Source organism: Eptatretus burgeri, chromosome 11 (genome assembly GCF_056783735.1).
Source record: "Eptatretus burgeri isolate ZD-2024b chromosome 11, Ebu_testis_v1, whole genome shotgun sequence".
NCBI classification, from domain to species: domain Eukaryota; kingdom Metazoa; phylum Chordata; class Myxini; order Myxiniformes; family Myxinidae; genus Eptatretus; species Eptatretus burgeri.
The window spans coordinates 57,125,465-57,143,878 of record NC_140971.1 but is presented as its reverse complement, the minus strand read 5'-3'; the positions used below and the strand labels follow the sequence as shown (position 1 = coordinate 57,143,878).

General features: G+C 43.1%; 1 protein-coding gene and 1 pseudogene across 6 annotated transcripts in view; one reads left to right on the top strand and one right to left on the bottom strand.

Annotated features, from left to right (window-relative positions):
• The first annotated feature begins 312 nt into the window (after window positions 1–312).
• On the top strand, window positions 313–16,512 carry LOC147017148 (uncharacterized; annotated as a pseudogene).
• The window catches only part of LOC147017147 (uncharacterized), a 28,586-nt gene continuing 24,538 nt past the window's right edge, over window positions 14,367–18,414 (bottom strand). For 4 of the 6 annotated variants that reach the window (XM_085846528.1, XM_085846529.1, XM_085846533.1 and 1 more), the window contains one exon: window positions 14,367–18,309. The gene's annotated coding sequence lies outside the window, so the exon portion shown is untranslated. The remainder of the gene's footprint in view (window positions 18,310–18,414) is intronic. The other 2 variants (XM_085846532.1, XM_085846531.1) reach the window with 2 other exon arrangements.

The window sequence follows — 18,414 nt, the reverse complement described above, 5'->3', positions numbered from 1 at the left end:
CTATTTAAATTTCTTTCACAGGAAAATTTTAGATAGGCCTTCCAAGCTATTGTTCGTTCGGCTCTCAGGGCGCGTGAAGTTCTTTTATTTAATTTTTAACTGGTCTCCAAAAGGTGGCGCCACACACCCACCTCGAAACTGGTACGATACACCTCAGATTAACCTGAATTCTCCAACCAACCGAAGACAAGTCATACCTTGAATAAGGACAAATGTGTCCAAGAGCCGCGTCATTCCACCAGTTAATCTCCTTGCTATGCAAGCTTCCAGGGCATCGAGTGCCTCCAGGGCATCAGGTACCCCCAGGGCATCATGTGCCTCCAGGGCATCGAGTGCCCCAGGGCATCAGGTACCCCCAGGGCATCAGGTGCGTTTAGGGAATCAGATGCCTCGGCCACTGCCTGCTTCACTCCCAGAAAGGTTTTGGAAGAAGAACAAGAAGAACAAGAAGAAGAACAAGAACAAGAACAAGAAGAACAACAACAACAACAAACAAACAACAACAACAACAACAACAACAACAACAACAACAACAACAACAACAACAACAACAACAACAACAACAACAACAACAACAACAACAACAACAACAACAACAACAACAACAACAACAACAACAACAACAACAACAACAACAACAACAACAACAACAACAACAACAACACAGAGCTCTCTTCGAGCCAGTGTCAGCAACGCGACGCGGCTAAAAAGTTGTGAATGGATCCGGATGAAATTTTGTGGACAGGTTCGGTGTGTGACGAGGATGAACTGATTAGATTTTGGTGAAGATCTGGATCCGGATCTGGCTACTAGAATTTTTATAGCGATTCTTCACCATTGAGAGATGGGGCCAAAACGATATATAGCACGATATCTCAAAAATGTATTTGGACTGATATGTTCTCATATCTCAGAACGATATGTTCTTGTGGATCAGGCATTACAGGGTGGAGGCATGTGCTCTACCGAGCGCCCTTCTAGTTTGGTCAGTTCACTGACCTAATATAACCGTTCGATGTCCTCAGGTCCGTCTGCATGTCTGTCCATCCGTCTGTCAACAATTATTATTTTTCTATCTCCTCCTCGACGTCTCGGCAGATTGAGTTCTAACTTGACACGATGATAATACTAGTTGCTCTCTATAGATAGTCTGAGCTCTTTTTCACATTTTCGCCTCAGGGTCAAGGTTACAGGGTCAAGTGCAAAATGACCAATTGGTCGAATGGCCTGGAAGGAAGCATCGGACGGCTATAATACATAATGGGTTTCATCGGGATTATTAAAAGATTTAATTCGACCAACTAGTTTCTCGTTACCTCTGTCGTCTGGCCCTGTTTATTGGGCAACACGAGGTCTGTTGACTTCAACACGGCTTAGCCCGGTTATTGGGTCGCCAAAATAGGTGACCCTTATTGTCAGTAATTCTGTCTGTTTGTTTGGATGTTTGTCATCAGCATAATTGGTAGTAAACGTGGGCGGATTTTGACCAAACTCGGGTGGTAGGTACATCTTATGACCTTGTGCTTTAGAAATTATGATGGTTGTTAGGGACACTTTGGTTCCCAAGCAACAGCCGAAAAACCTTCAAAATCGGTACCGTTCACGCAAAATCAATTCCAAAAGCCATTATCCCACGTAGGCTTATGAAATTTGGCATGCATCATCTACAGGTGATGCTCCACCAAATATATTCCGGTTTTTGTGATATATGGAATAGTTTACCCGCAGCGCCCCCTACAAATGGGGTATGCCCGAAAATTAGTGAAATTGAAGGCCCCCTAGTGACCAGGTGAGTGCATCAATCCAAATGAAACTTTGCAGGTTCATAGCACGCAATGAGTACTACAACTTTTCCTCAGGACATATTGACCGATATTGCTTAGGTCAGGGGTCAAAGGGCAAAAATCGATAATATGCGAGAGCTGGAGGTGCCTTCGCGCCAAATGCTACTCCTCCTCGGGTTATGGTCAGATGATCATGAAAATTCACACTAATCATCTGGAATGCATTTTGCACAAATGATCAAGCCGGATTTTCGATTTATATCTTTGTTCACCCACAGCACCCACTCAAACTTTTGGGATTTCCGAAATCAAATCGTATTTTCGGTACTTTTCATTCAAATTGATACCAAGTAGTTATCAGTAGAAGGAACTCGATGAGATTTGGTATGCATAATCCTAAGGTGATTCTCTATCCACTATATGATATCCATTTTTTTCTATATTTTATAGTTTCCAAATGGTAACCCTCTCAACTTGGGTGTCCGAGGGCCATTGAGCATTCCCGCTGAAAATTCAAAGTACACTAGCTCCAAGACGGTTGAACCGAATCGAATGAATCTTTACATGCTTATAGACCGTAATGAGTACTACAACGTCACTCATTTGCATAATGACCTATCTCGAGTAGGTCGGGGGTCAAAGGTCAATAAGTGCATTTTTTGGGCAAAATTACCATTCAAGGCACCCTTGCTCCTACACGGATTAACCGATACGAATGAAAGTTCATAGGTACATAGTACTCAATGAGTACTACAACTTTGCTTCAGGACATATTTACCTATCTCGGCTAGGTCAGGGGTCAAAGGTCAATGAGTGCATTTTTCGGGCAAAATGACCATTCAAATCCCCCTTGCTCATACACGGGTTAACCAATTTGATTGCAATTTGGTAAGTACTTAGTACTAGATTAATTCAGATCAGGGGTCAAAGGTCATCGGATGCTCGGTGACCCATGGCCGCCTACTGGCTTGTTATAAATTCAATTCGAATTTTGTTTTCACTTTCCGTAGTCACTAAGGTTGATTAACACTCTGCTGCATCAAGTTTTGTATCCGAGCTGACCGTCAAATCCGCTCGGGTGTATATTGTTACGGGTGTGGAAATTCGCAGGACACCATAAAGGATTTTCCCAAGATCAGTTATATCGATAAGTGTGTGTTCAGATAGATTTCCCCACTGATGTCTAAGGGAATTATTTGTGTAACCGGGCTGTAAATCTTCAGTTAGCCGTTTTTCTTTTACTATCGTTATTTTGGACCAACTGCTTTACAACAACCACCTCCACCACCAACATTGCTCTGACCAACCGCTTCACAACAACCACCTCCACCACAAACATCGCTCTGATCAACCGCTTTACAACAACCACCTTAACCACCACCACTCAACCACACCACCCTCATGACCACCACAAACGCCAGCCACACCACCCTCATGACCACCAAAAACGCCAGCCACACCACCATCAAGACCACCACAAAACGCTAGCCACGCCACCATAACGCCAACCACACCACCACCGCATTTGCACCTCAGCACGGTTGCGAGAAGCCTGGCATTCATCGGGGGAGAACGGACGACGGCCTCACCCCTCCCCCCAATGACAAACACGTGCGGAAAAGATGAAAGCTATGAAGACATAAAAGAAAGGCCCCAATTCGGCGAGGAAAACGCCCTGCTTCTGGAAGCTTTGCGCGCGTGCTGGAAGAGGGGGGCGAAAGGGAGGGCCGAGGCGCCATGGAAATAAAAGGGCGCGCTGAACGCAAGGTCGCTCGCTCTCTCTGAGTCGAGTCAGCTGCTGGAGGTTGTGAGCTTGTGCTGAGGAGATTCGCGGCAGTGGTCACTCTTGGCGCCGTTGTAGGAGAGTCTCTGGAGGTAGCAGAAACGCGAGCGCTGAAGAGGTCTGAGGCCTGTGTGTGAGGACGCTAAGGCTCGAGGCTCGCTTGCTGGATCGCTCGAGGCTCTCTGGATCGAAGGCACTTTGAGGGGGTCGATGGTCGTGGCGGAGTCACTCAGGATCACGTGCGAGTCGCCTCTCTGGGTCGGATCGAGGAGGACTCGAGCACGAGGATCCACCACCCGATCACATTTTTCCTTCCTTTCTTTATTTTCTTTTGGGCTTTTGTGTGTGTGTCTGTGGCACCGTGTATTTAAGTAAATCTGCTTAAGTGACTGCACATAATAAATAGACGGTGGTAGCTCTTTGTCTTGCTCGCATCTTGTCCCTACCCCCATCCATTGCATAATTGCATACCTGCATCACTGTTATGTGTGCTTATTAAATAAATGTGCTTGTTTAAATGTCAACCTGTTCGTTGTGTCGTTTCCCTAATTGATATGCCATATTGCACTCGGAATATAGTTGGTTTTTAAATAGCTGATAAAGTGATCGGGTCCAACAGGGCTCACGATAAAACCCTGCTCGGTTAGCCCAAAACGAAGCGAGCTGCTTAAGCGCTCGTTTCCAAGCAGGCCTCGTTGAGGTACAATCTCTCGGTAATCCACCCACGCGATTAATTAGGTAAATCGAAGATTTGCGATCGGACCCTGTAGCACGGGTAGAGTACGGACAAGGTTGTGCTGTGGTTAAAAACACACCCTTGGCTGGTTTTCGGCGTTGATCCGGAAAGCCGTGACTGGATTGTCCGTTCAGTGGGCGAGGCGGCCGCCATTGGCTAAACGCGGTCGCTCGCACGCTGACGGGCGAGAATCCACAACAATATATATTTTTTATAGTGTTTTTGTGGTGTTATTTATTTATTTATTTAAAGTTTTTGTAGTTTTTGTATATATATATATATATATATATATTTTTTTTTTATTATTATTATTTTTTTTCTTCTCCTCAGGGGAGTGGGCATGTGTTTGGTTAAAAAACACACAACAACCACAACACCCCTTGACGAGGCCCCCACCAACAGCACTCCGTACACATGCACACAATCCCCCATCAATGCTCAAACTACCAAAAAGTCCTGGTAACATCCTTATACCCCTCTATCTCCATTAACTTCCAGGAACATATCTAATTATAATTTAAACTTATCTACTGTTTCTGCTGCCACTACCTTTTCAGGGAGGCCATTCCATGCACTAACTATTCTGAGCAAAAGACCCCTGCCTTACTACCGTCTTAACTCTCCTCTTTTTACTCTCAGGCCATGGCCCCTGGTCCTATCACTGTCCACTCTGTTGAATAATTCATCTGCACTTATTTTGTCGACACCTTTCATTATCTTAAACATCTTCTCGTAACCACCTCCTTTCGAGTGAATAAAGTCCTGTCTCCTTCAGCCGCTCTTCATAGCTGAGTCAAGCTCGGCCCGGAATCAATGTAGTAGCCCTGCGCTGAAATCTCTCTGTGGCACCCACGTCCTTCCTGAGTTGTGGTGACCAAAACTACACACAATATGCTAGATGTGGCCTCACTCAATTCCTGTACAATGTTAACACCACCTCTTTTGATTTATAAGTCATCCCCCTCAGAATACAACCTAAAACCTGATTTGCTTTACCGTTAGCTGCCTGGCACTGTGCTACCTACTTAAATCCCATATCAATTACCACCTCCAGATCCTTCTCCTGTGTGACACGCTCCAAAATTACCCCTTGCATCCTATAATCTCTATTCCCATTGTTCTTTCCCATCCCCAACACCTTACACTTGCTCAGATGGAATTGCATCTGCCAATCTTTTGCCCAATCTATACAAGTATCAATACCCTCCTGAATCTGATCACCACCCCTCTGCTACCCACCTTACCTCCAATCTTTGTGTCATCTGCAAATTTGGAAAGCTTACTCTTCACCCCATTATCCAAATCGTTGAGGTAAATAATGAATAGTAATGGTCTGAGTACTGATCCCTGAGGTACCCTGCAACTTGCATCCTCCCAGCAAGACATCCTTCCACTCACAGCCACTCTTTGCTTCCTATCACGAAGCCAGTTTGCAATACAATGAGTTACCTGACCAGCCACTCTGCAAGCCCTCACTTTGGTTAACAACCTCCGATGTGATACCTTATCAAATGACTTCTTAAATCCGAGATATACGATGTCCACTGCCTTTCCCTCATCCACCCAATCAAACACTGCATCATAGAACTCTAAAATATTTGTTAGACAGGAACTAACTTTGGTAAACACATGCTGACTACCTTTTAATTACTTTGTATTTATTTAAATGGTTCCTCAACTGGTCCTTAATTAATATCTCCAATACCTTCCCCACAACTGAAGTCAAACTAACAGGTCTATAGTTCCCCAATTATTCTCTGGATCCTTTCTTAAATAATAGTATTACATTTGCTACTCTCCAATCCTCCGGTACCTGTCCTGACTCCAGTGAACTTCTGAAAATATCCATTAATGTCTCACTTTCCTGCTCAGCCACTTCCCTCAATAATCTCGGATGCATACCATCTGGACCCGGAGCCTTATCTACTCTGAGATGACAGAGCTGTTCTTTTACTTCATCAACTCCAACCTGGATCTTCTGTAAAAGGTCTTTCTCACCTCCTCGATAGATACTCTCAGCTATTAGCAATTCTCCTGACTGTTCTTGTGTAAATGTTGAAGCGAAATACCTGTTTAATCAGCCTGCCATCTCCCTTTCATCATGAACCACTCTCCCAGTGCTATTCCTCAATGGGCTCATATATGGTCCTAACCTGTTATATGGTCCTAACCTGTTATATGGTCCTAACCTGTTATATGGTCCTAACCTGTTCATTTCCCTGATGCACTTAAATAAAGCCTTGCTATTATGTTTAATATTCTTAGCCATGTCCTTCTCATACTCTCTTTTGGCTTGCTGAGTTATTTTCTCAACTTGCCTCTGTTTACTCCGAGAGTGATATAAATCTAACTCCAGTCCTGTCATTTTAAACCAAAAAAATGCCTTTTGCTTCTCCTTAATAGCATTCCTTATCTCACTACTCAACCACCCTGGTGTCTTTCTGCTTCTAGTTTTACACCTCAATGGAATGTACTTACTCTGCACTCCACACATTTGGTCCTTGAAGGTTTCCCGTTATTCTGATGCTAATTGTTCTATTGTTTGCTTTCCCTTAACAGAGTGTTTGCATACACAATGTTATGGTCACTTGCTCCTAAATGCTCCCCTCCCTCCACCTCCTCAACCATATTGGGATCGTTGCTTAAAAGGAGGTCTAATACTGCATTCCCCCTCGTGGGCTTATCTATAAACTGGGTTAAAAAGCAATCCTGGAATAAAACTAGGAAATCCTCATCTGCTCTGCCCTTTCCCTGTTCCTGGACCCAATCTATCTCTAGCAAGTTAAAATCCCCCAAAATCAATACTCTTCTCTTTCCACATGCCCTTTTGAATTCTTCATGCACTCTTCCTTTTAACTCTTCCTTCACACCTGGATTCCTATAAAAGCATCCTACTAGTATCTTACTGTGTTTACAATCTCCAATCTCTACCCACACAGAATCCTCAACATTTATTCCCTCCTTAATGTCACCTCTTTCTCTTGATGCAATGCTCTCCTTTACCCAGATTGCCACTCCTCCTCCTATTCTCTCCTTCCTATTACACCGATACACCTTGTAGCATCTAATCCTGTCCTCCAGTTACTCTCCTCCGTAAGCCATGTCTCACTCACTTCAAAAATATCATACTCCTCGCTGTCTATTTTGGCTTCAAGCTCTTTCATCTTATTTTTTTAAACTTCTGGCATTGGTATAGAATATGTTAAACTTTTCCCTTCCTGAAATGCTATTTTCTTGCTTAGTCTTACTCATCACAATTACATCATCAGTTCCTTCCTTAATACCTTCCCCACCCTCCACTGACCTAAAAAAAAGCCTGAATTCCTTCCTCAATTCCCACTGCAAACCTTGCTGTACCCTTTCTATTTAAGATACGGCAGTCATTCTGGAAACACACCCTTTGTCCCCAAAATGATTCCCACTGTTGAAATGTAAAGCCTTCCTCCCACACCATTCTTCCAGCCATTGGTTGACGTCTATCACTCTGCTCATAATTTATATATCGTTTCCTAATCTTGGGAGAATCCCAGAAAACATTACCTCACAACCTTTTTCTTTCAGGCACTTACCCAATATCCTGTATCTATTTTTCAAAACCTCTGAGTAAACTTTCCCGAAATCATTCGCTCTTCGGTGTACCACAACCAACTTCTTCCTGCCGTGACCCGATACAATATCGTTTACCCTCCCTTCAATGTCCCTAACTCCTGCTCCTTCAAAACTACACAGAATTCTATGTCAACAATCCTTCCTGCAGAATGAAGAATCCACATATTTAATAATCTCATCACCACAAAACTGTCTCCCATGCCTCATTTCTACCAATTTCTATTGTTGCACCTCTACCACTGCCTGCAATAGATGCACTTCCGCCACTGCCTGCACATACTGCACCTCCACCACTGCTTGCACCCGCTGCACAATCACCACCACCTGCCCCCACAGCACCTCCACCACTATCTGCACCCACTGCACCTCCACCACTTCCTGCCCCCCACTGCATGGTCATCACTGTCTGCCCCGTTGAACCGTCACCACTGCCTGTCCCCACTGCACCGTCACCAACGGACGGGCAATAACCCTCAACACGGAAACATTTTGGACTCGTGTTGGTATCACCGCCGCCCTCCATGTGCCTGGCTTTTAAACAGACAGGCCGGTCACCAGTAGTGGTGCCAGCGACCATGGTCAACAACACTGGGTGGTAGTTATATGCGACTGAGCGATCCATCATACAACGATACTTCTTCGATAGTGGAGTGAGCGTATCTGAGGTACCTGCTATACCCGGTGACCATCGTTATGGTCTCCCAGGACCACCTCCAGTCGTTGTTAATGGCAGCCCGATCGCCGCATTTGGGAGATGACAACTTAATGTTGAGGGAGATACCCTCAACATTTGGTTACATAGGCACTTTACCTTTATGTTTGTCATTGCACAAGTACAACAACGAATCACTGGTTTTCGAACAACAACGAAAAACACTTCTGGTTTTGCGAATTTGAAACAAAATGTTGCATTTTACATGAAAGGACTTGTAAATGCAAAAATGTCTCAAAGTGGCCTAAAACAAGCTTTTTCACCAAACAAAAGCATTGTCCGATTCAACTTTTTGTTCTGCATCGCTATTCTGAAGCGAACACGCGTGATGTTATTCAAATAGTGAGTATTTTAGCTTCAAATTCGCAAAACACTGCATTTCACAGAAAGGACTTGAAAATGCAAAAAAATGTCTCCAATTGGCCGAAAACAAGCTTTTTTCACCAAACAAAAGCATTGTCCGACACAAGTTTTTGTTCTGCATCACTATTCTGAAGCGAACATGCGTGATGTTATTCAAATAGTGAGTATTTTAGCTTCAAATTCGCAAAACGCTGCATTTCACAGGAAGGACTTGTAAAGGCAAAAATGTCTCAAATTTGCCGAAAACAAACTTTATTCACCAAACAAAAGCATTGTCCGACTCAACTTTTTGTTCTGCATCACTATTCTGAAGTGAAAACGCGTGATTTTATTGAAATAGTGAGTATTTTAGCTTCAAGTTTGCAAAAAGCTGCATTTCACAGAAAGGACTTGGAAAGGCAAAAATGTCTCAAATTTGCCTAAAACAAACTTTTTTCACCAAACAAAAGCATTGTCCGACTCAACTTTTTGTTCTGCATCACTATTCTTCAGCGAACACGCGTGATTTTATTGAAATAGTGAGTATTTTAGCTTCAAATTAGCAAAACGCTGCATTTCACAGAAAGGACTTGTAAACCCAAAAATGTCTCAAATTGGCCGAAAACAAGCTTTTTAAACGAAAGAAAAGCATTGTCTGACTCAACTTTTTGGTCTGCATCACTCTTCTGAAGCGAAAACGTGTGATTTCATTGAAATAGTGAGTATTCTAGCTTCAAATTCACGCAAAAAAATGCTCAAATTACCCTAAAACAAGCTTTTTAAACCAAACAAAAGCATGGTCTAACTCAACTTTTTGTTCTGCATCACTATTCTGAAGTGAAAACGCGTGATTTTATTGAAATAGTGAGTATTTTAGCTTCAAGTTTGCAAAAAGCTGCATTTCACAGAAAGGACTTGGAAAGGCAAAAATGTCTCAAATTTGCCTAAAACAAACTTTTTTCACCAAACAAAAGCATTGTCCGACTCAACTTTTTGTTCTGCATCACTATTCTTCAGCGAACACGCGTGATTTTATTGAAATAGTGAGTATTTTAGCTTCAAATTCGCAAAACGCTGCATTTCACAGAAAGGACTTGTAAACCCAAAAATGTCTCAAATTGGCCGAAAACAAGCTTTTTAAACGAAAGAAAAGCATTGTCTGACTCAACTTTTTGGTCTGCATCACTCTTCTGAAGCGAAAACGTGTGATTTCATTGAAATAGTGAGTATTCTAGCTTCAAATTCACGCAAAAAAAATGCTCAAATTACCCTAAAACAAGCTTTTTAAACCAAACAAAAGCATGGTCTAACTCAACTTTTTGTTCTGCATCACAACTCTGAAGCGAAAACGTGTGATTTCATTGAAATAGTGAGTATTTAAGCTTCAAATTTGCGCAAAAAAAATGCTCACATTACCCTAAAACAAGCTTTTTAAACCAAACAAAAGCATTGCCTGACTCAACTTTTTGTTCTGCATCACAATTCTGAAGCAAAAACATGTGATTTCATTGAAATAGTGAGTATTCTAGCTTCACATTCGCGCAAAAAAATGCTCAAATTACCATAAAACAAGCTTTTTAAAACAAACAAAAGCATTGTCTCACTCAACTTTTTGTTCTGCATCACTATTCTGAAGCGAAAACGTGCGATTTCATTGAAATAGTGAGTATTTTAGCTTCAAATTCGCTGTCAATTAGCTGTCAAGAAAGCAGCTGAGGTCAGGCCACAACTAATGACAGACAGATACAGAGATGTGGCAACAGAAGTCAATTTGCAACTGGACCGAGGGAGTGCATGTTATCATGCAAAACCATGCCACAAAAATTTCACTGCCGTTAAAAAAAGATCAGATGGTCAGAGCACAGATGAACTTCCTGCGAAAAAGCCAGACAAGAGAACGAAGCTCTCTTCCACCAAGTGATTCAAAAGGTTTGCTAAAAGGATCATGCATCTTCTGTCCAAAAGGTAGGAAGACAGTAAACAAGAAAGTAGAGCCACTATCAGATTGTCAGACAAAAGATGGGTGTGAAAAAATAGTTGCAGCAGCCCCTTACAGTACCAATGAGCGCATCAAATCATTAGTCATTGGTGGTATTGATCTAATAGCAAAGGAGGCTCAGTATCACAAATACTGTCATCGTGAATTCTTCAAGGAGGTCGAGGGACCTCCTCTGCAGGCAGCACATACGATGAACAGACAGCTACACGCAGACACCTTCAGCACTATTGCCGCATTAATTGAAACAGAGGTGATAGTAAATCGGCAGGCAATGTTTGTTTCGTGGTTATTTGACTTGTACAAGGTGGAATATCTTGCCAATGGAGGAACAGAAGAGAACATTGATAGCAACACAACACAGGCTTTGACAAGAAAAATACAGGAGAAATGTGGTGACAAAATATCCGTCACACTTTTCAACTATCGTAGAGGGAATTTCCTGTAAAGTTCGGCTTTATCGGAGGACGACGGAAAAGCAGGCCTGCAGAATGAGAAAGAGAAGCACCAAACCACTATAAGGAGGGCAGCTCTTCACCGAAGAAATGAAATTCTGGGGATGTCTCAATGGAGAACACCAACTCCTACATCTGTTGAGTCCCTGAAGACCTGCTCACCAGATCTCACTGAGGACCTGCTGTTGTTTTTCAGGACCCTACTCTGTGGGCTTCGTAAATCTACTGGTGATGCTAACAAGGATAATGTGGACAGAAAAGTCATGGCAATGTCATCCGATGCAGTGTTTGAGTGGTACCTCGCTCATCTATGCTCACCCATTTTTTTAGGCCCTTTGTGGGGGGTCTGGCGGGCCTTTTGCAGTGGGAAAAATGTCTGCCATTTGTGTTGTTGATATAGGCATGGCAGTGAGCACACCATGGTGGTGGATTTAAGTGGTACCTCACTCATCTATGAAAGCCTGGTGTTGGCTCAGTGGCTCGGGTGGTGGCTTGGGATCCTCGCATCCTTAGTTCAAGCCCTGTTGGCCACTGAATTAATACACCAGGAGGGTGACTCAGCCTGTCATCCGTCTGAGGTCGGCAAAATGAGTACCAGTGTACTGGTAAGGGGGAGACTGCATCAGCGGCATAGCTGTGTCCCAATGATGCAACCAGCAGCCACAGGCTGCACTCGAGAGAAAGAGAGAGAGAGAAAGAGAGAGAGAGAGAGAGAGAGAGAGAGAGAGAGAGAGAGAGAGAGAGAGAGAGAGAGAGAGAGAGAGAGAGAGACCGAGAGAGAGAGAGAGAGAGAGAGAGAGACACACACAGACTCATTCATGCAGCACACATTTTTTGGCCCCTTGGGGGGTCCCCCAGGTCCACACGCAGCAAGTGGTACCTGGCATACTCCCATCTCCGTTCATTTCAGGTGACCCCCCAACACACTCCCATCGTCAGATATAGGTACCTAGTTCGTCTAACCAAATGTCTCTGGGATGCCGGTCTAAATGTGGGGAGTGCAGTGTCGTGCCAGAGGAAAATGGGATTGCGAGTCCGTCATGATGCTCTTTTGTGCATCCAAAGGAGACGGGATAGAGAGAGGAGAGAAGATGCATGAGGCAAAAGATCATGAACCTTGCCATGTATGTCTGTTTGTGTGGCGTGTACCTCCGTGGGACACTCCGCTTGAGTGTTCCCACCTCAAGATGTGGTGCGTTATCTCCAGCCACCACAAAAGTTTACCACCACAATGAAAAATAAGAAGAAAATCACATTTCTTCCGGAGAGGACATAATTTTTTGACATCAAGCAATAAATTCTGTACAAGATATAACTGCAAAGTAATACATTTATCTTAAAATGCCAATACAAAATACACCGAGTAAGTGAATCGAGACGGGATTTTGACACTTTTTAAAACCGGCTGTGTCATTTAGCCCAACGGTTTCTAAAGATGCGATAACTCAGATAATGTGTTAAAAGTAATCAAATTCAGCATACTTTTTAAACAATAGTCAATATTGTACTGGATGAAGCAACAATTGTACAAAATTCAATGTTATTTCTTGTGATTAATCACCTGTTGAATGCCATTGAATAACTTTCTGGAGAGGACATTTTTGACATGGACATCCAATCAGTGTTGTAACAAGATAAATTACATAAATGCAAATACCTTTTACTGATAATGGATATTCATGACCATGTCAACCTTACAAAACATCAAAATTTATAGCCAGCAAGTAGTTTCCTTATAACGCGTGGCAGTTTAGGTGTTTCCGGAGAGGACACATTTTTGACGGACACATGTAAGGCAATCAGTGCAGGCCATGCAAATAGAAGGTTATTGGTTACACAAAAACTTTGTAGCATAACATCAGTGCAGGTATATACGTACACACTTGGTAAAACACACAAAAAAAAACTTTTAAAAAGACCCTTTATTTGTATAAAAAAATTATTCTGCAGTATGCATTTCCGGAGAGAACATTTTTTGACGGACGAACGGTGGGACATTTATTGAGGGTGAAATAAATATTCATAGTCTGAAATGAATATGTTGTGGACAAAGTACAGAAGAGGTATTAAATTGATGCAACAACAAATAAAAGTCCCAATTTCTGCTTGTATTTTTTATAAACTGTGAATGCAGTGTACCTGGAGAAAATGAGACAGCTATTTGTCCAAAAAAATGGAATTTTAATGCCATTCTGCCAAAAATTGACATTTTTTTGTCAAATAAAAAGTGGTCAAAGTTGTGCCATCACGAGTACCAACTACTGGCCCTAATGACAGAGATACTACAGCCTCTCATTTAGCTATTTAGCATGCAAGGGTACAAAATACCAGAAATGACCATGACTGTGAAACAGCCTCTATGTGGCAATATGGCAGGCGACTTTGTCATGCTCCCGATGATCAAACGGCAATCGCAGGTTCTTCATCCACATCTTTCTAACCTCCACCCCTCCCTCCTCCAAAAGCATCATCGTCATCCCGAGGTAAGTTTTGTGTTTTGTACTTATGACAGAAGTTGTAATATTGTTACGAATTCGTGCCCACCGGCATGCGAACGGCCGCTTTCCACTAATAGTAGTCGCTCGCCCACCGGACGGACAATTCAGTCGTGACCTTCCGAAACAACGCCGGAACCCTGTCACGGGTGGGTTCTTAATCCCACCACGGCCTTGCCAATTACCAACCCGCGCAGAATAGGGTCAATCGCCGAATATCGATATACCCAAGTACCCGCGTGGGTAGCCTACCGGGAGACCGTACCTCGACGCAGGTCGGCTTGGACACGAACCGCTCAAGCGATCCGTTCCATTCTTCACTGAAAACCGAGCGGGTATTATCGCCTGACCTCGCTGGATCCGATTCCATTTACGGGTATTTAACAACCCCAACTCTTATTCCGCAATGCAAGATGGCATTTCAATGGGGAGAAAGGAGGACGCAACAAACGGGTTACATTCACACAAGCACATTTATTTTACACACATGCACATATGTACAGCCATGCAATCAATGTGGGGAGGGGACAAGACACGAGCAAGGTAAAAGCACTACAACCGACTATAAGCAATTTATGTACAGAACTCAACAGTTTTTGCTTACAGGACACGGCGCCACCAACATTCATTCGAAAGCAAAACCCAAGGAAAATAAAAGACTACCCCCACAGACAGGGGAGTCAGACAGGTCCGTAGACCTTTATGGCGTGGGACTTGGCAGACCGAAGGAATCCCACGACACCGTTGCAGGTTACCTGCACCCTCGTGGTGCGATAGTGGGCGAGTCGCGACGTCTGTCCCCCATGGCAGCGAGGACAGCCGCGGCTGAGCTCGGCCTTCCACGGAGCCGGCGAGCTCTCTCCGGCGCTCTCCACACAGATGTGCAGGCTTGCGCGGCCGAGCTGGCAAAGCTGCGCCTCCCGTCCGCGTCCCTGGTGCCACGCCCGGACTCCCCACCGACTGAGAACACCGACGACTCGACCCGAACCACCGAACCCAAGACTCTTCAAAGACCAATAAGACGAAGAAGAAGAATCCCAACACACCCACGAAAACCACCACACACACCCCAAGACGACAAAAAGCCCAAAAAGCAAGCCCAACAACAAAAACACCTTACTTGGCGTCCTGCACTCCCGTATATCCCCCCCGTTCCAATGCCTCGCCCTTCCCCTTTTATCGCTCCACCCACCTTCCAGCTCCTGCAGGAAGCTTCCAGAAAAGGGGCGTGCCCTCTCGTCCCCCTCCCCACGCGCTTCCCGGGGGCAGAGAGAATCTTTGTTGGCACAGGTCCAGGGAGATTCATTCCCCCCAAAATCAGGTCCCCACCTTTTTTCACTTTTGACCTCTGGCTGGAATCGCACTTCCCCCTCACTAAAGCGCGGGAAAATCTGCGCACCATCGGAATTCCTCTGGTTTCCTTTGCTTCGTAGAGACGTTTTACATTAGTGGAGAGGGCCGTGGTTTGGCGTGTGGAGAAGGGGATTGACAGCTGGCATAGCGGGGAAGGTGTTTTGGTGATCGTGGTTGTTGTGGTTTGAGGCGATCGTGGTTGTTGTGGTTTGAGGCGATCGTGGTTGTTGTGGTTCAAAATAACGATAGGAAAAGAAAAACACTATCTCAAAGGATCACAGCCCTGTGACTCGAATAAATCCCAATAAACAACGGTGGGGAAATCTCACTGAACACGGACTTATCGATCAAACTGAACTGCGGACCTCAATGGTGTCCTGCGAATTTCCACAGCCGTAACAATATGTTTACCCTCACCCACCTCCCTTGATGATTTGTATAAAAAATTACAAGATAAAGGTCTTGTTTTTGGTTATTTTATTTCCATGTTTATTTCAATGTTCACATGCTTTATATATATTTTACATGTTTATTTCAATTGTGATGTGTTTATTTCTGGCTGACGCTGATCTTCCTCTGAGTTTTTTTTTTTCGAAGCCCAGGAACCGATCACCCTCTTTTTACATTGGATCTTGGTTTCCATTATCGCGGCATATTTCCAGGAGCAGAACCTCGATGATATTTGAGGATTTTTCTTGATATGATGAGGTGTCTATTCCAAACCTAAGGAAACAAAGTAATGAGAGGTACGTTGAGCAGTCCAGCCCATCTGCTGTTTACCAACGGATTCATTGGAGCCTCGACACATTCTCCGTACAATTACGATCTCTTTCGACTCCATCCCTTGATTCTCGCAGGACAAAGGAGGACTTGCAATGGTTTACAATGCACAAAGCAGCTCCAATACTTTCTGTTTACGAGTCATTTCACACATTGCACACCTCCATCATCCTGTGCAAAACGGTGTTCAGAGCAGATCACGGTTCCACAGTCATCAGGCGACCCCTGAACAAATGTTGTGCCAATGACCTCCCTTTTAAGATGTTCATGACTCAAGCCATTATCCCATGGAGTTTCACAAACCTTTCCAAATTTATTTTCTGACCGCAAATCTTCAGCAATTGTCACTTCTTTGTTACATTCAGTAACACTTATTCAGATTGAGACTACTTGAATCGCAGTTTCTTGTGGAGACATCGGCAACAATGGAGAGCGACATGTTATCACAGGAGATTGAAGGTTCATGATTGATGTCTGTATTGTAAACAAGGTATTCACCAACAAAACCCTCACCAGAACACCAAGGCCACATTTTTACCCAAGACAATGTCAAAAATTCCAATAAGTATCAACTCTTCACTTCACCTGTGCAAGGTGTAAGCCACTTCAGGCTATAATATATCAGAGAACTCCTTTCTCAACTTCCAGTGCTGAAAATACCAAACTTGATGTAAAGGTGGATGGAACGTGGATTGTAAAGTCGATGTCAGTCATGTCGAATATTTTAATGATAATTATGACATCATAGATGACGTTGCGTGGCAGTCATATTGGAAAAACGGATAAACTTTGGACCTGTCATTCTCTGAAACCGTACCAAGAAAAAAATTGAAACTTGGCACTCAGCAAGTACTCCTCATGGTGAATGACGTCATTTTATATCATATAAAATGACGTCATAATTTCATATGTATAATGCCACATCCGATCAGTTTGAAATTTTTTGAGGTCATGTGCACGTAAAACGATCCACAGAAATAAAATTCATGACATCATCGGTCACGTGATTGGGCAGCCAGAAATATATATATATATATATATATATATATATATATATATATATATATATATATTTTTTAGCTGCAAAATTGTTTTCTGAAGTGGCTGAACAGATCGAGGCAAAACTTCACACGAATTTCACACGCAGCCATATTGGATTTACCCGAAAGCCAATAAAATATACCACTCAAAAGAGGTCCTGTTGATGATCTGGAATCTCTGATTGCTCTTTTTCTTGTTTTTTTTTCAATGCTTCTGGACACCGCCATTGAGGCCCGGTCGCAAGTCACTGTCTACATTTCCAAAAGAAGAGAAGTAATTACTCTTCAATGAAAAATGTTTTTTTTTTTTTTTTTTTTAACTTGACCGAAGTGAACTTCAAAGATTGGCCTTTGAAACCCTTTTTAAAGCATCCAGACACCACACAAACAAATACACAAACATGCATGGTGTTTTATATGGTAGATCATCCACACAGTGTCTGAAGATTTTTACCTTTTGGCATAATATCGGTAAGTAAGATAATATCGGTATGTCATTGTGTTCCCTTCTCGGTATGTGAATAACATAATATCGGTATGTGAAGTAAGAGGGATGTGAAAAAGACCCAAACTTCCACATGTCCAAATCCAGTTCACATGTTCAGAGTGCTTGTGTACAGTTACTTATTAATGGCCTAATTAATCCCACCTTTTCTGGGATTGGTTGGGAAAGTTTTTATTTTCTCACAAACTGGCTGGGCAGGCCGAACGTTAGACTCAGATAATTTGGAGATGAATTTGGAACCTATTTGGGTTGCTTGTGATAACTCACCTACTTTTCGCAAAATATATCACGGGATCTTTAAAATCTTCCAACAAATATTGCTGGCAGACGGGTCCTCTGGCTTGAAGACCTTCCGATGGATGTCACACACATTCATCCCTCACCCAGCATGTAAAACTCTAAGATTGCATTTTATGGATGCGTTGAGATTTAAACCCAGGTTTAGACAGCTCAGGGGCAGGTGTGCATTCCTCCAAGATATTCTTGTGGCACAAAGCACATATGTACTGTACCATGTGCAGTTGGAAATATTCCAGTGCAATACAGAAACTTACTGTGAAATGTCGAGTCGTGCCTTTGTGTTTTTATAAAATTTAGACTTTCTCCATGTTCATGTTGCAGTTCATTGCTTTTAAAGATGAGAATTGCTCAATGGCGTTTTCCCGCATGCGCTGATCCTGGATGAATTTATTGCTGGCATCTTCAATCTGTTGAAATTCCTGCAGGAATACATGAGAGAGAATGGTGAAAGGGAAAAGATAATATAAATGTACATAGTATCTGGCCATAAAAACTTTATCACTGGAAGGTTCATAACCCCATGC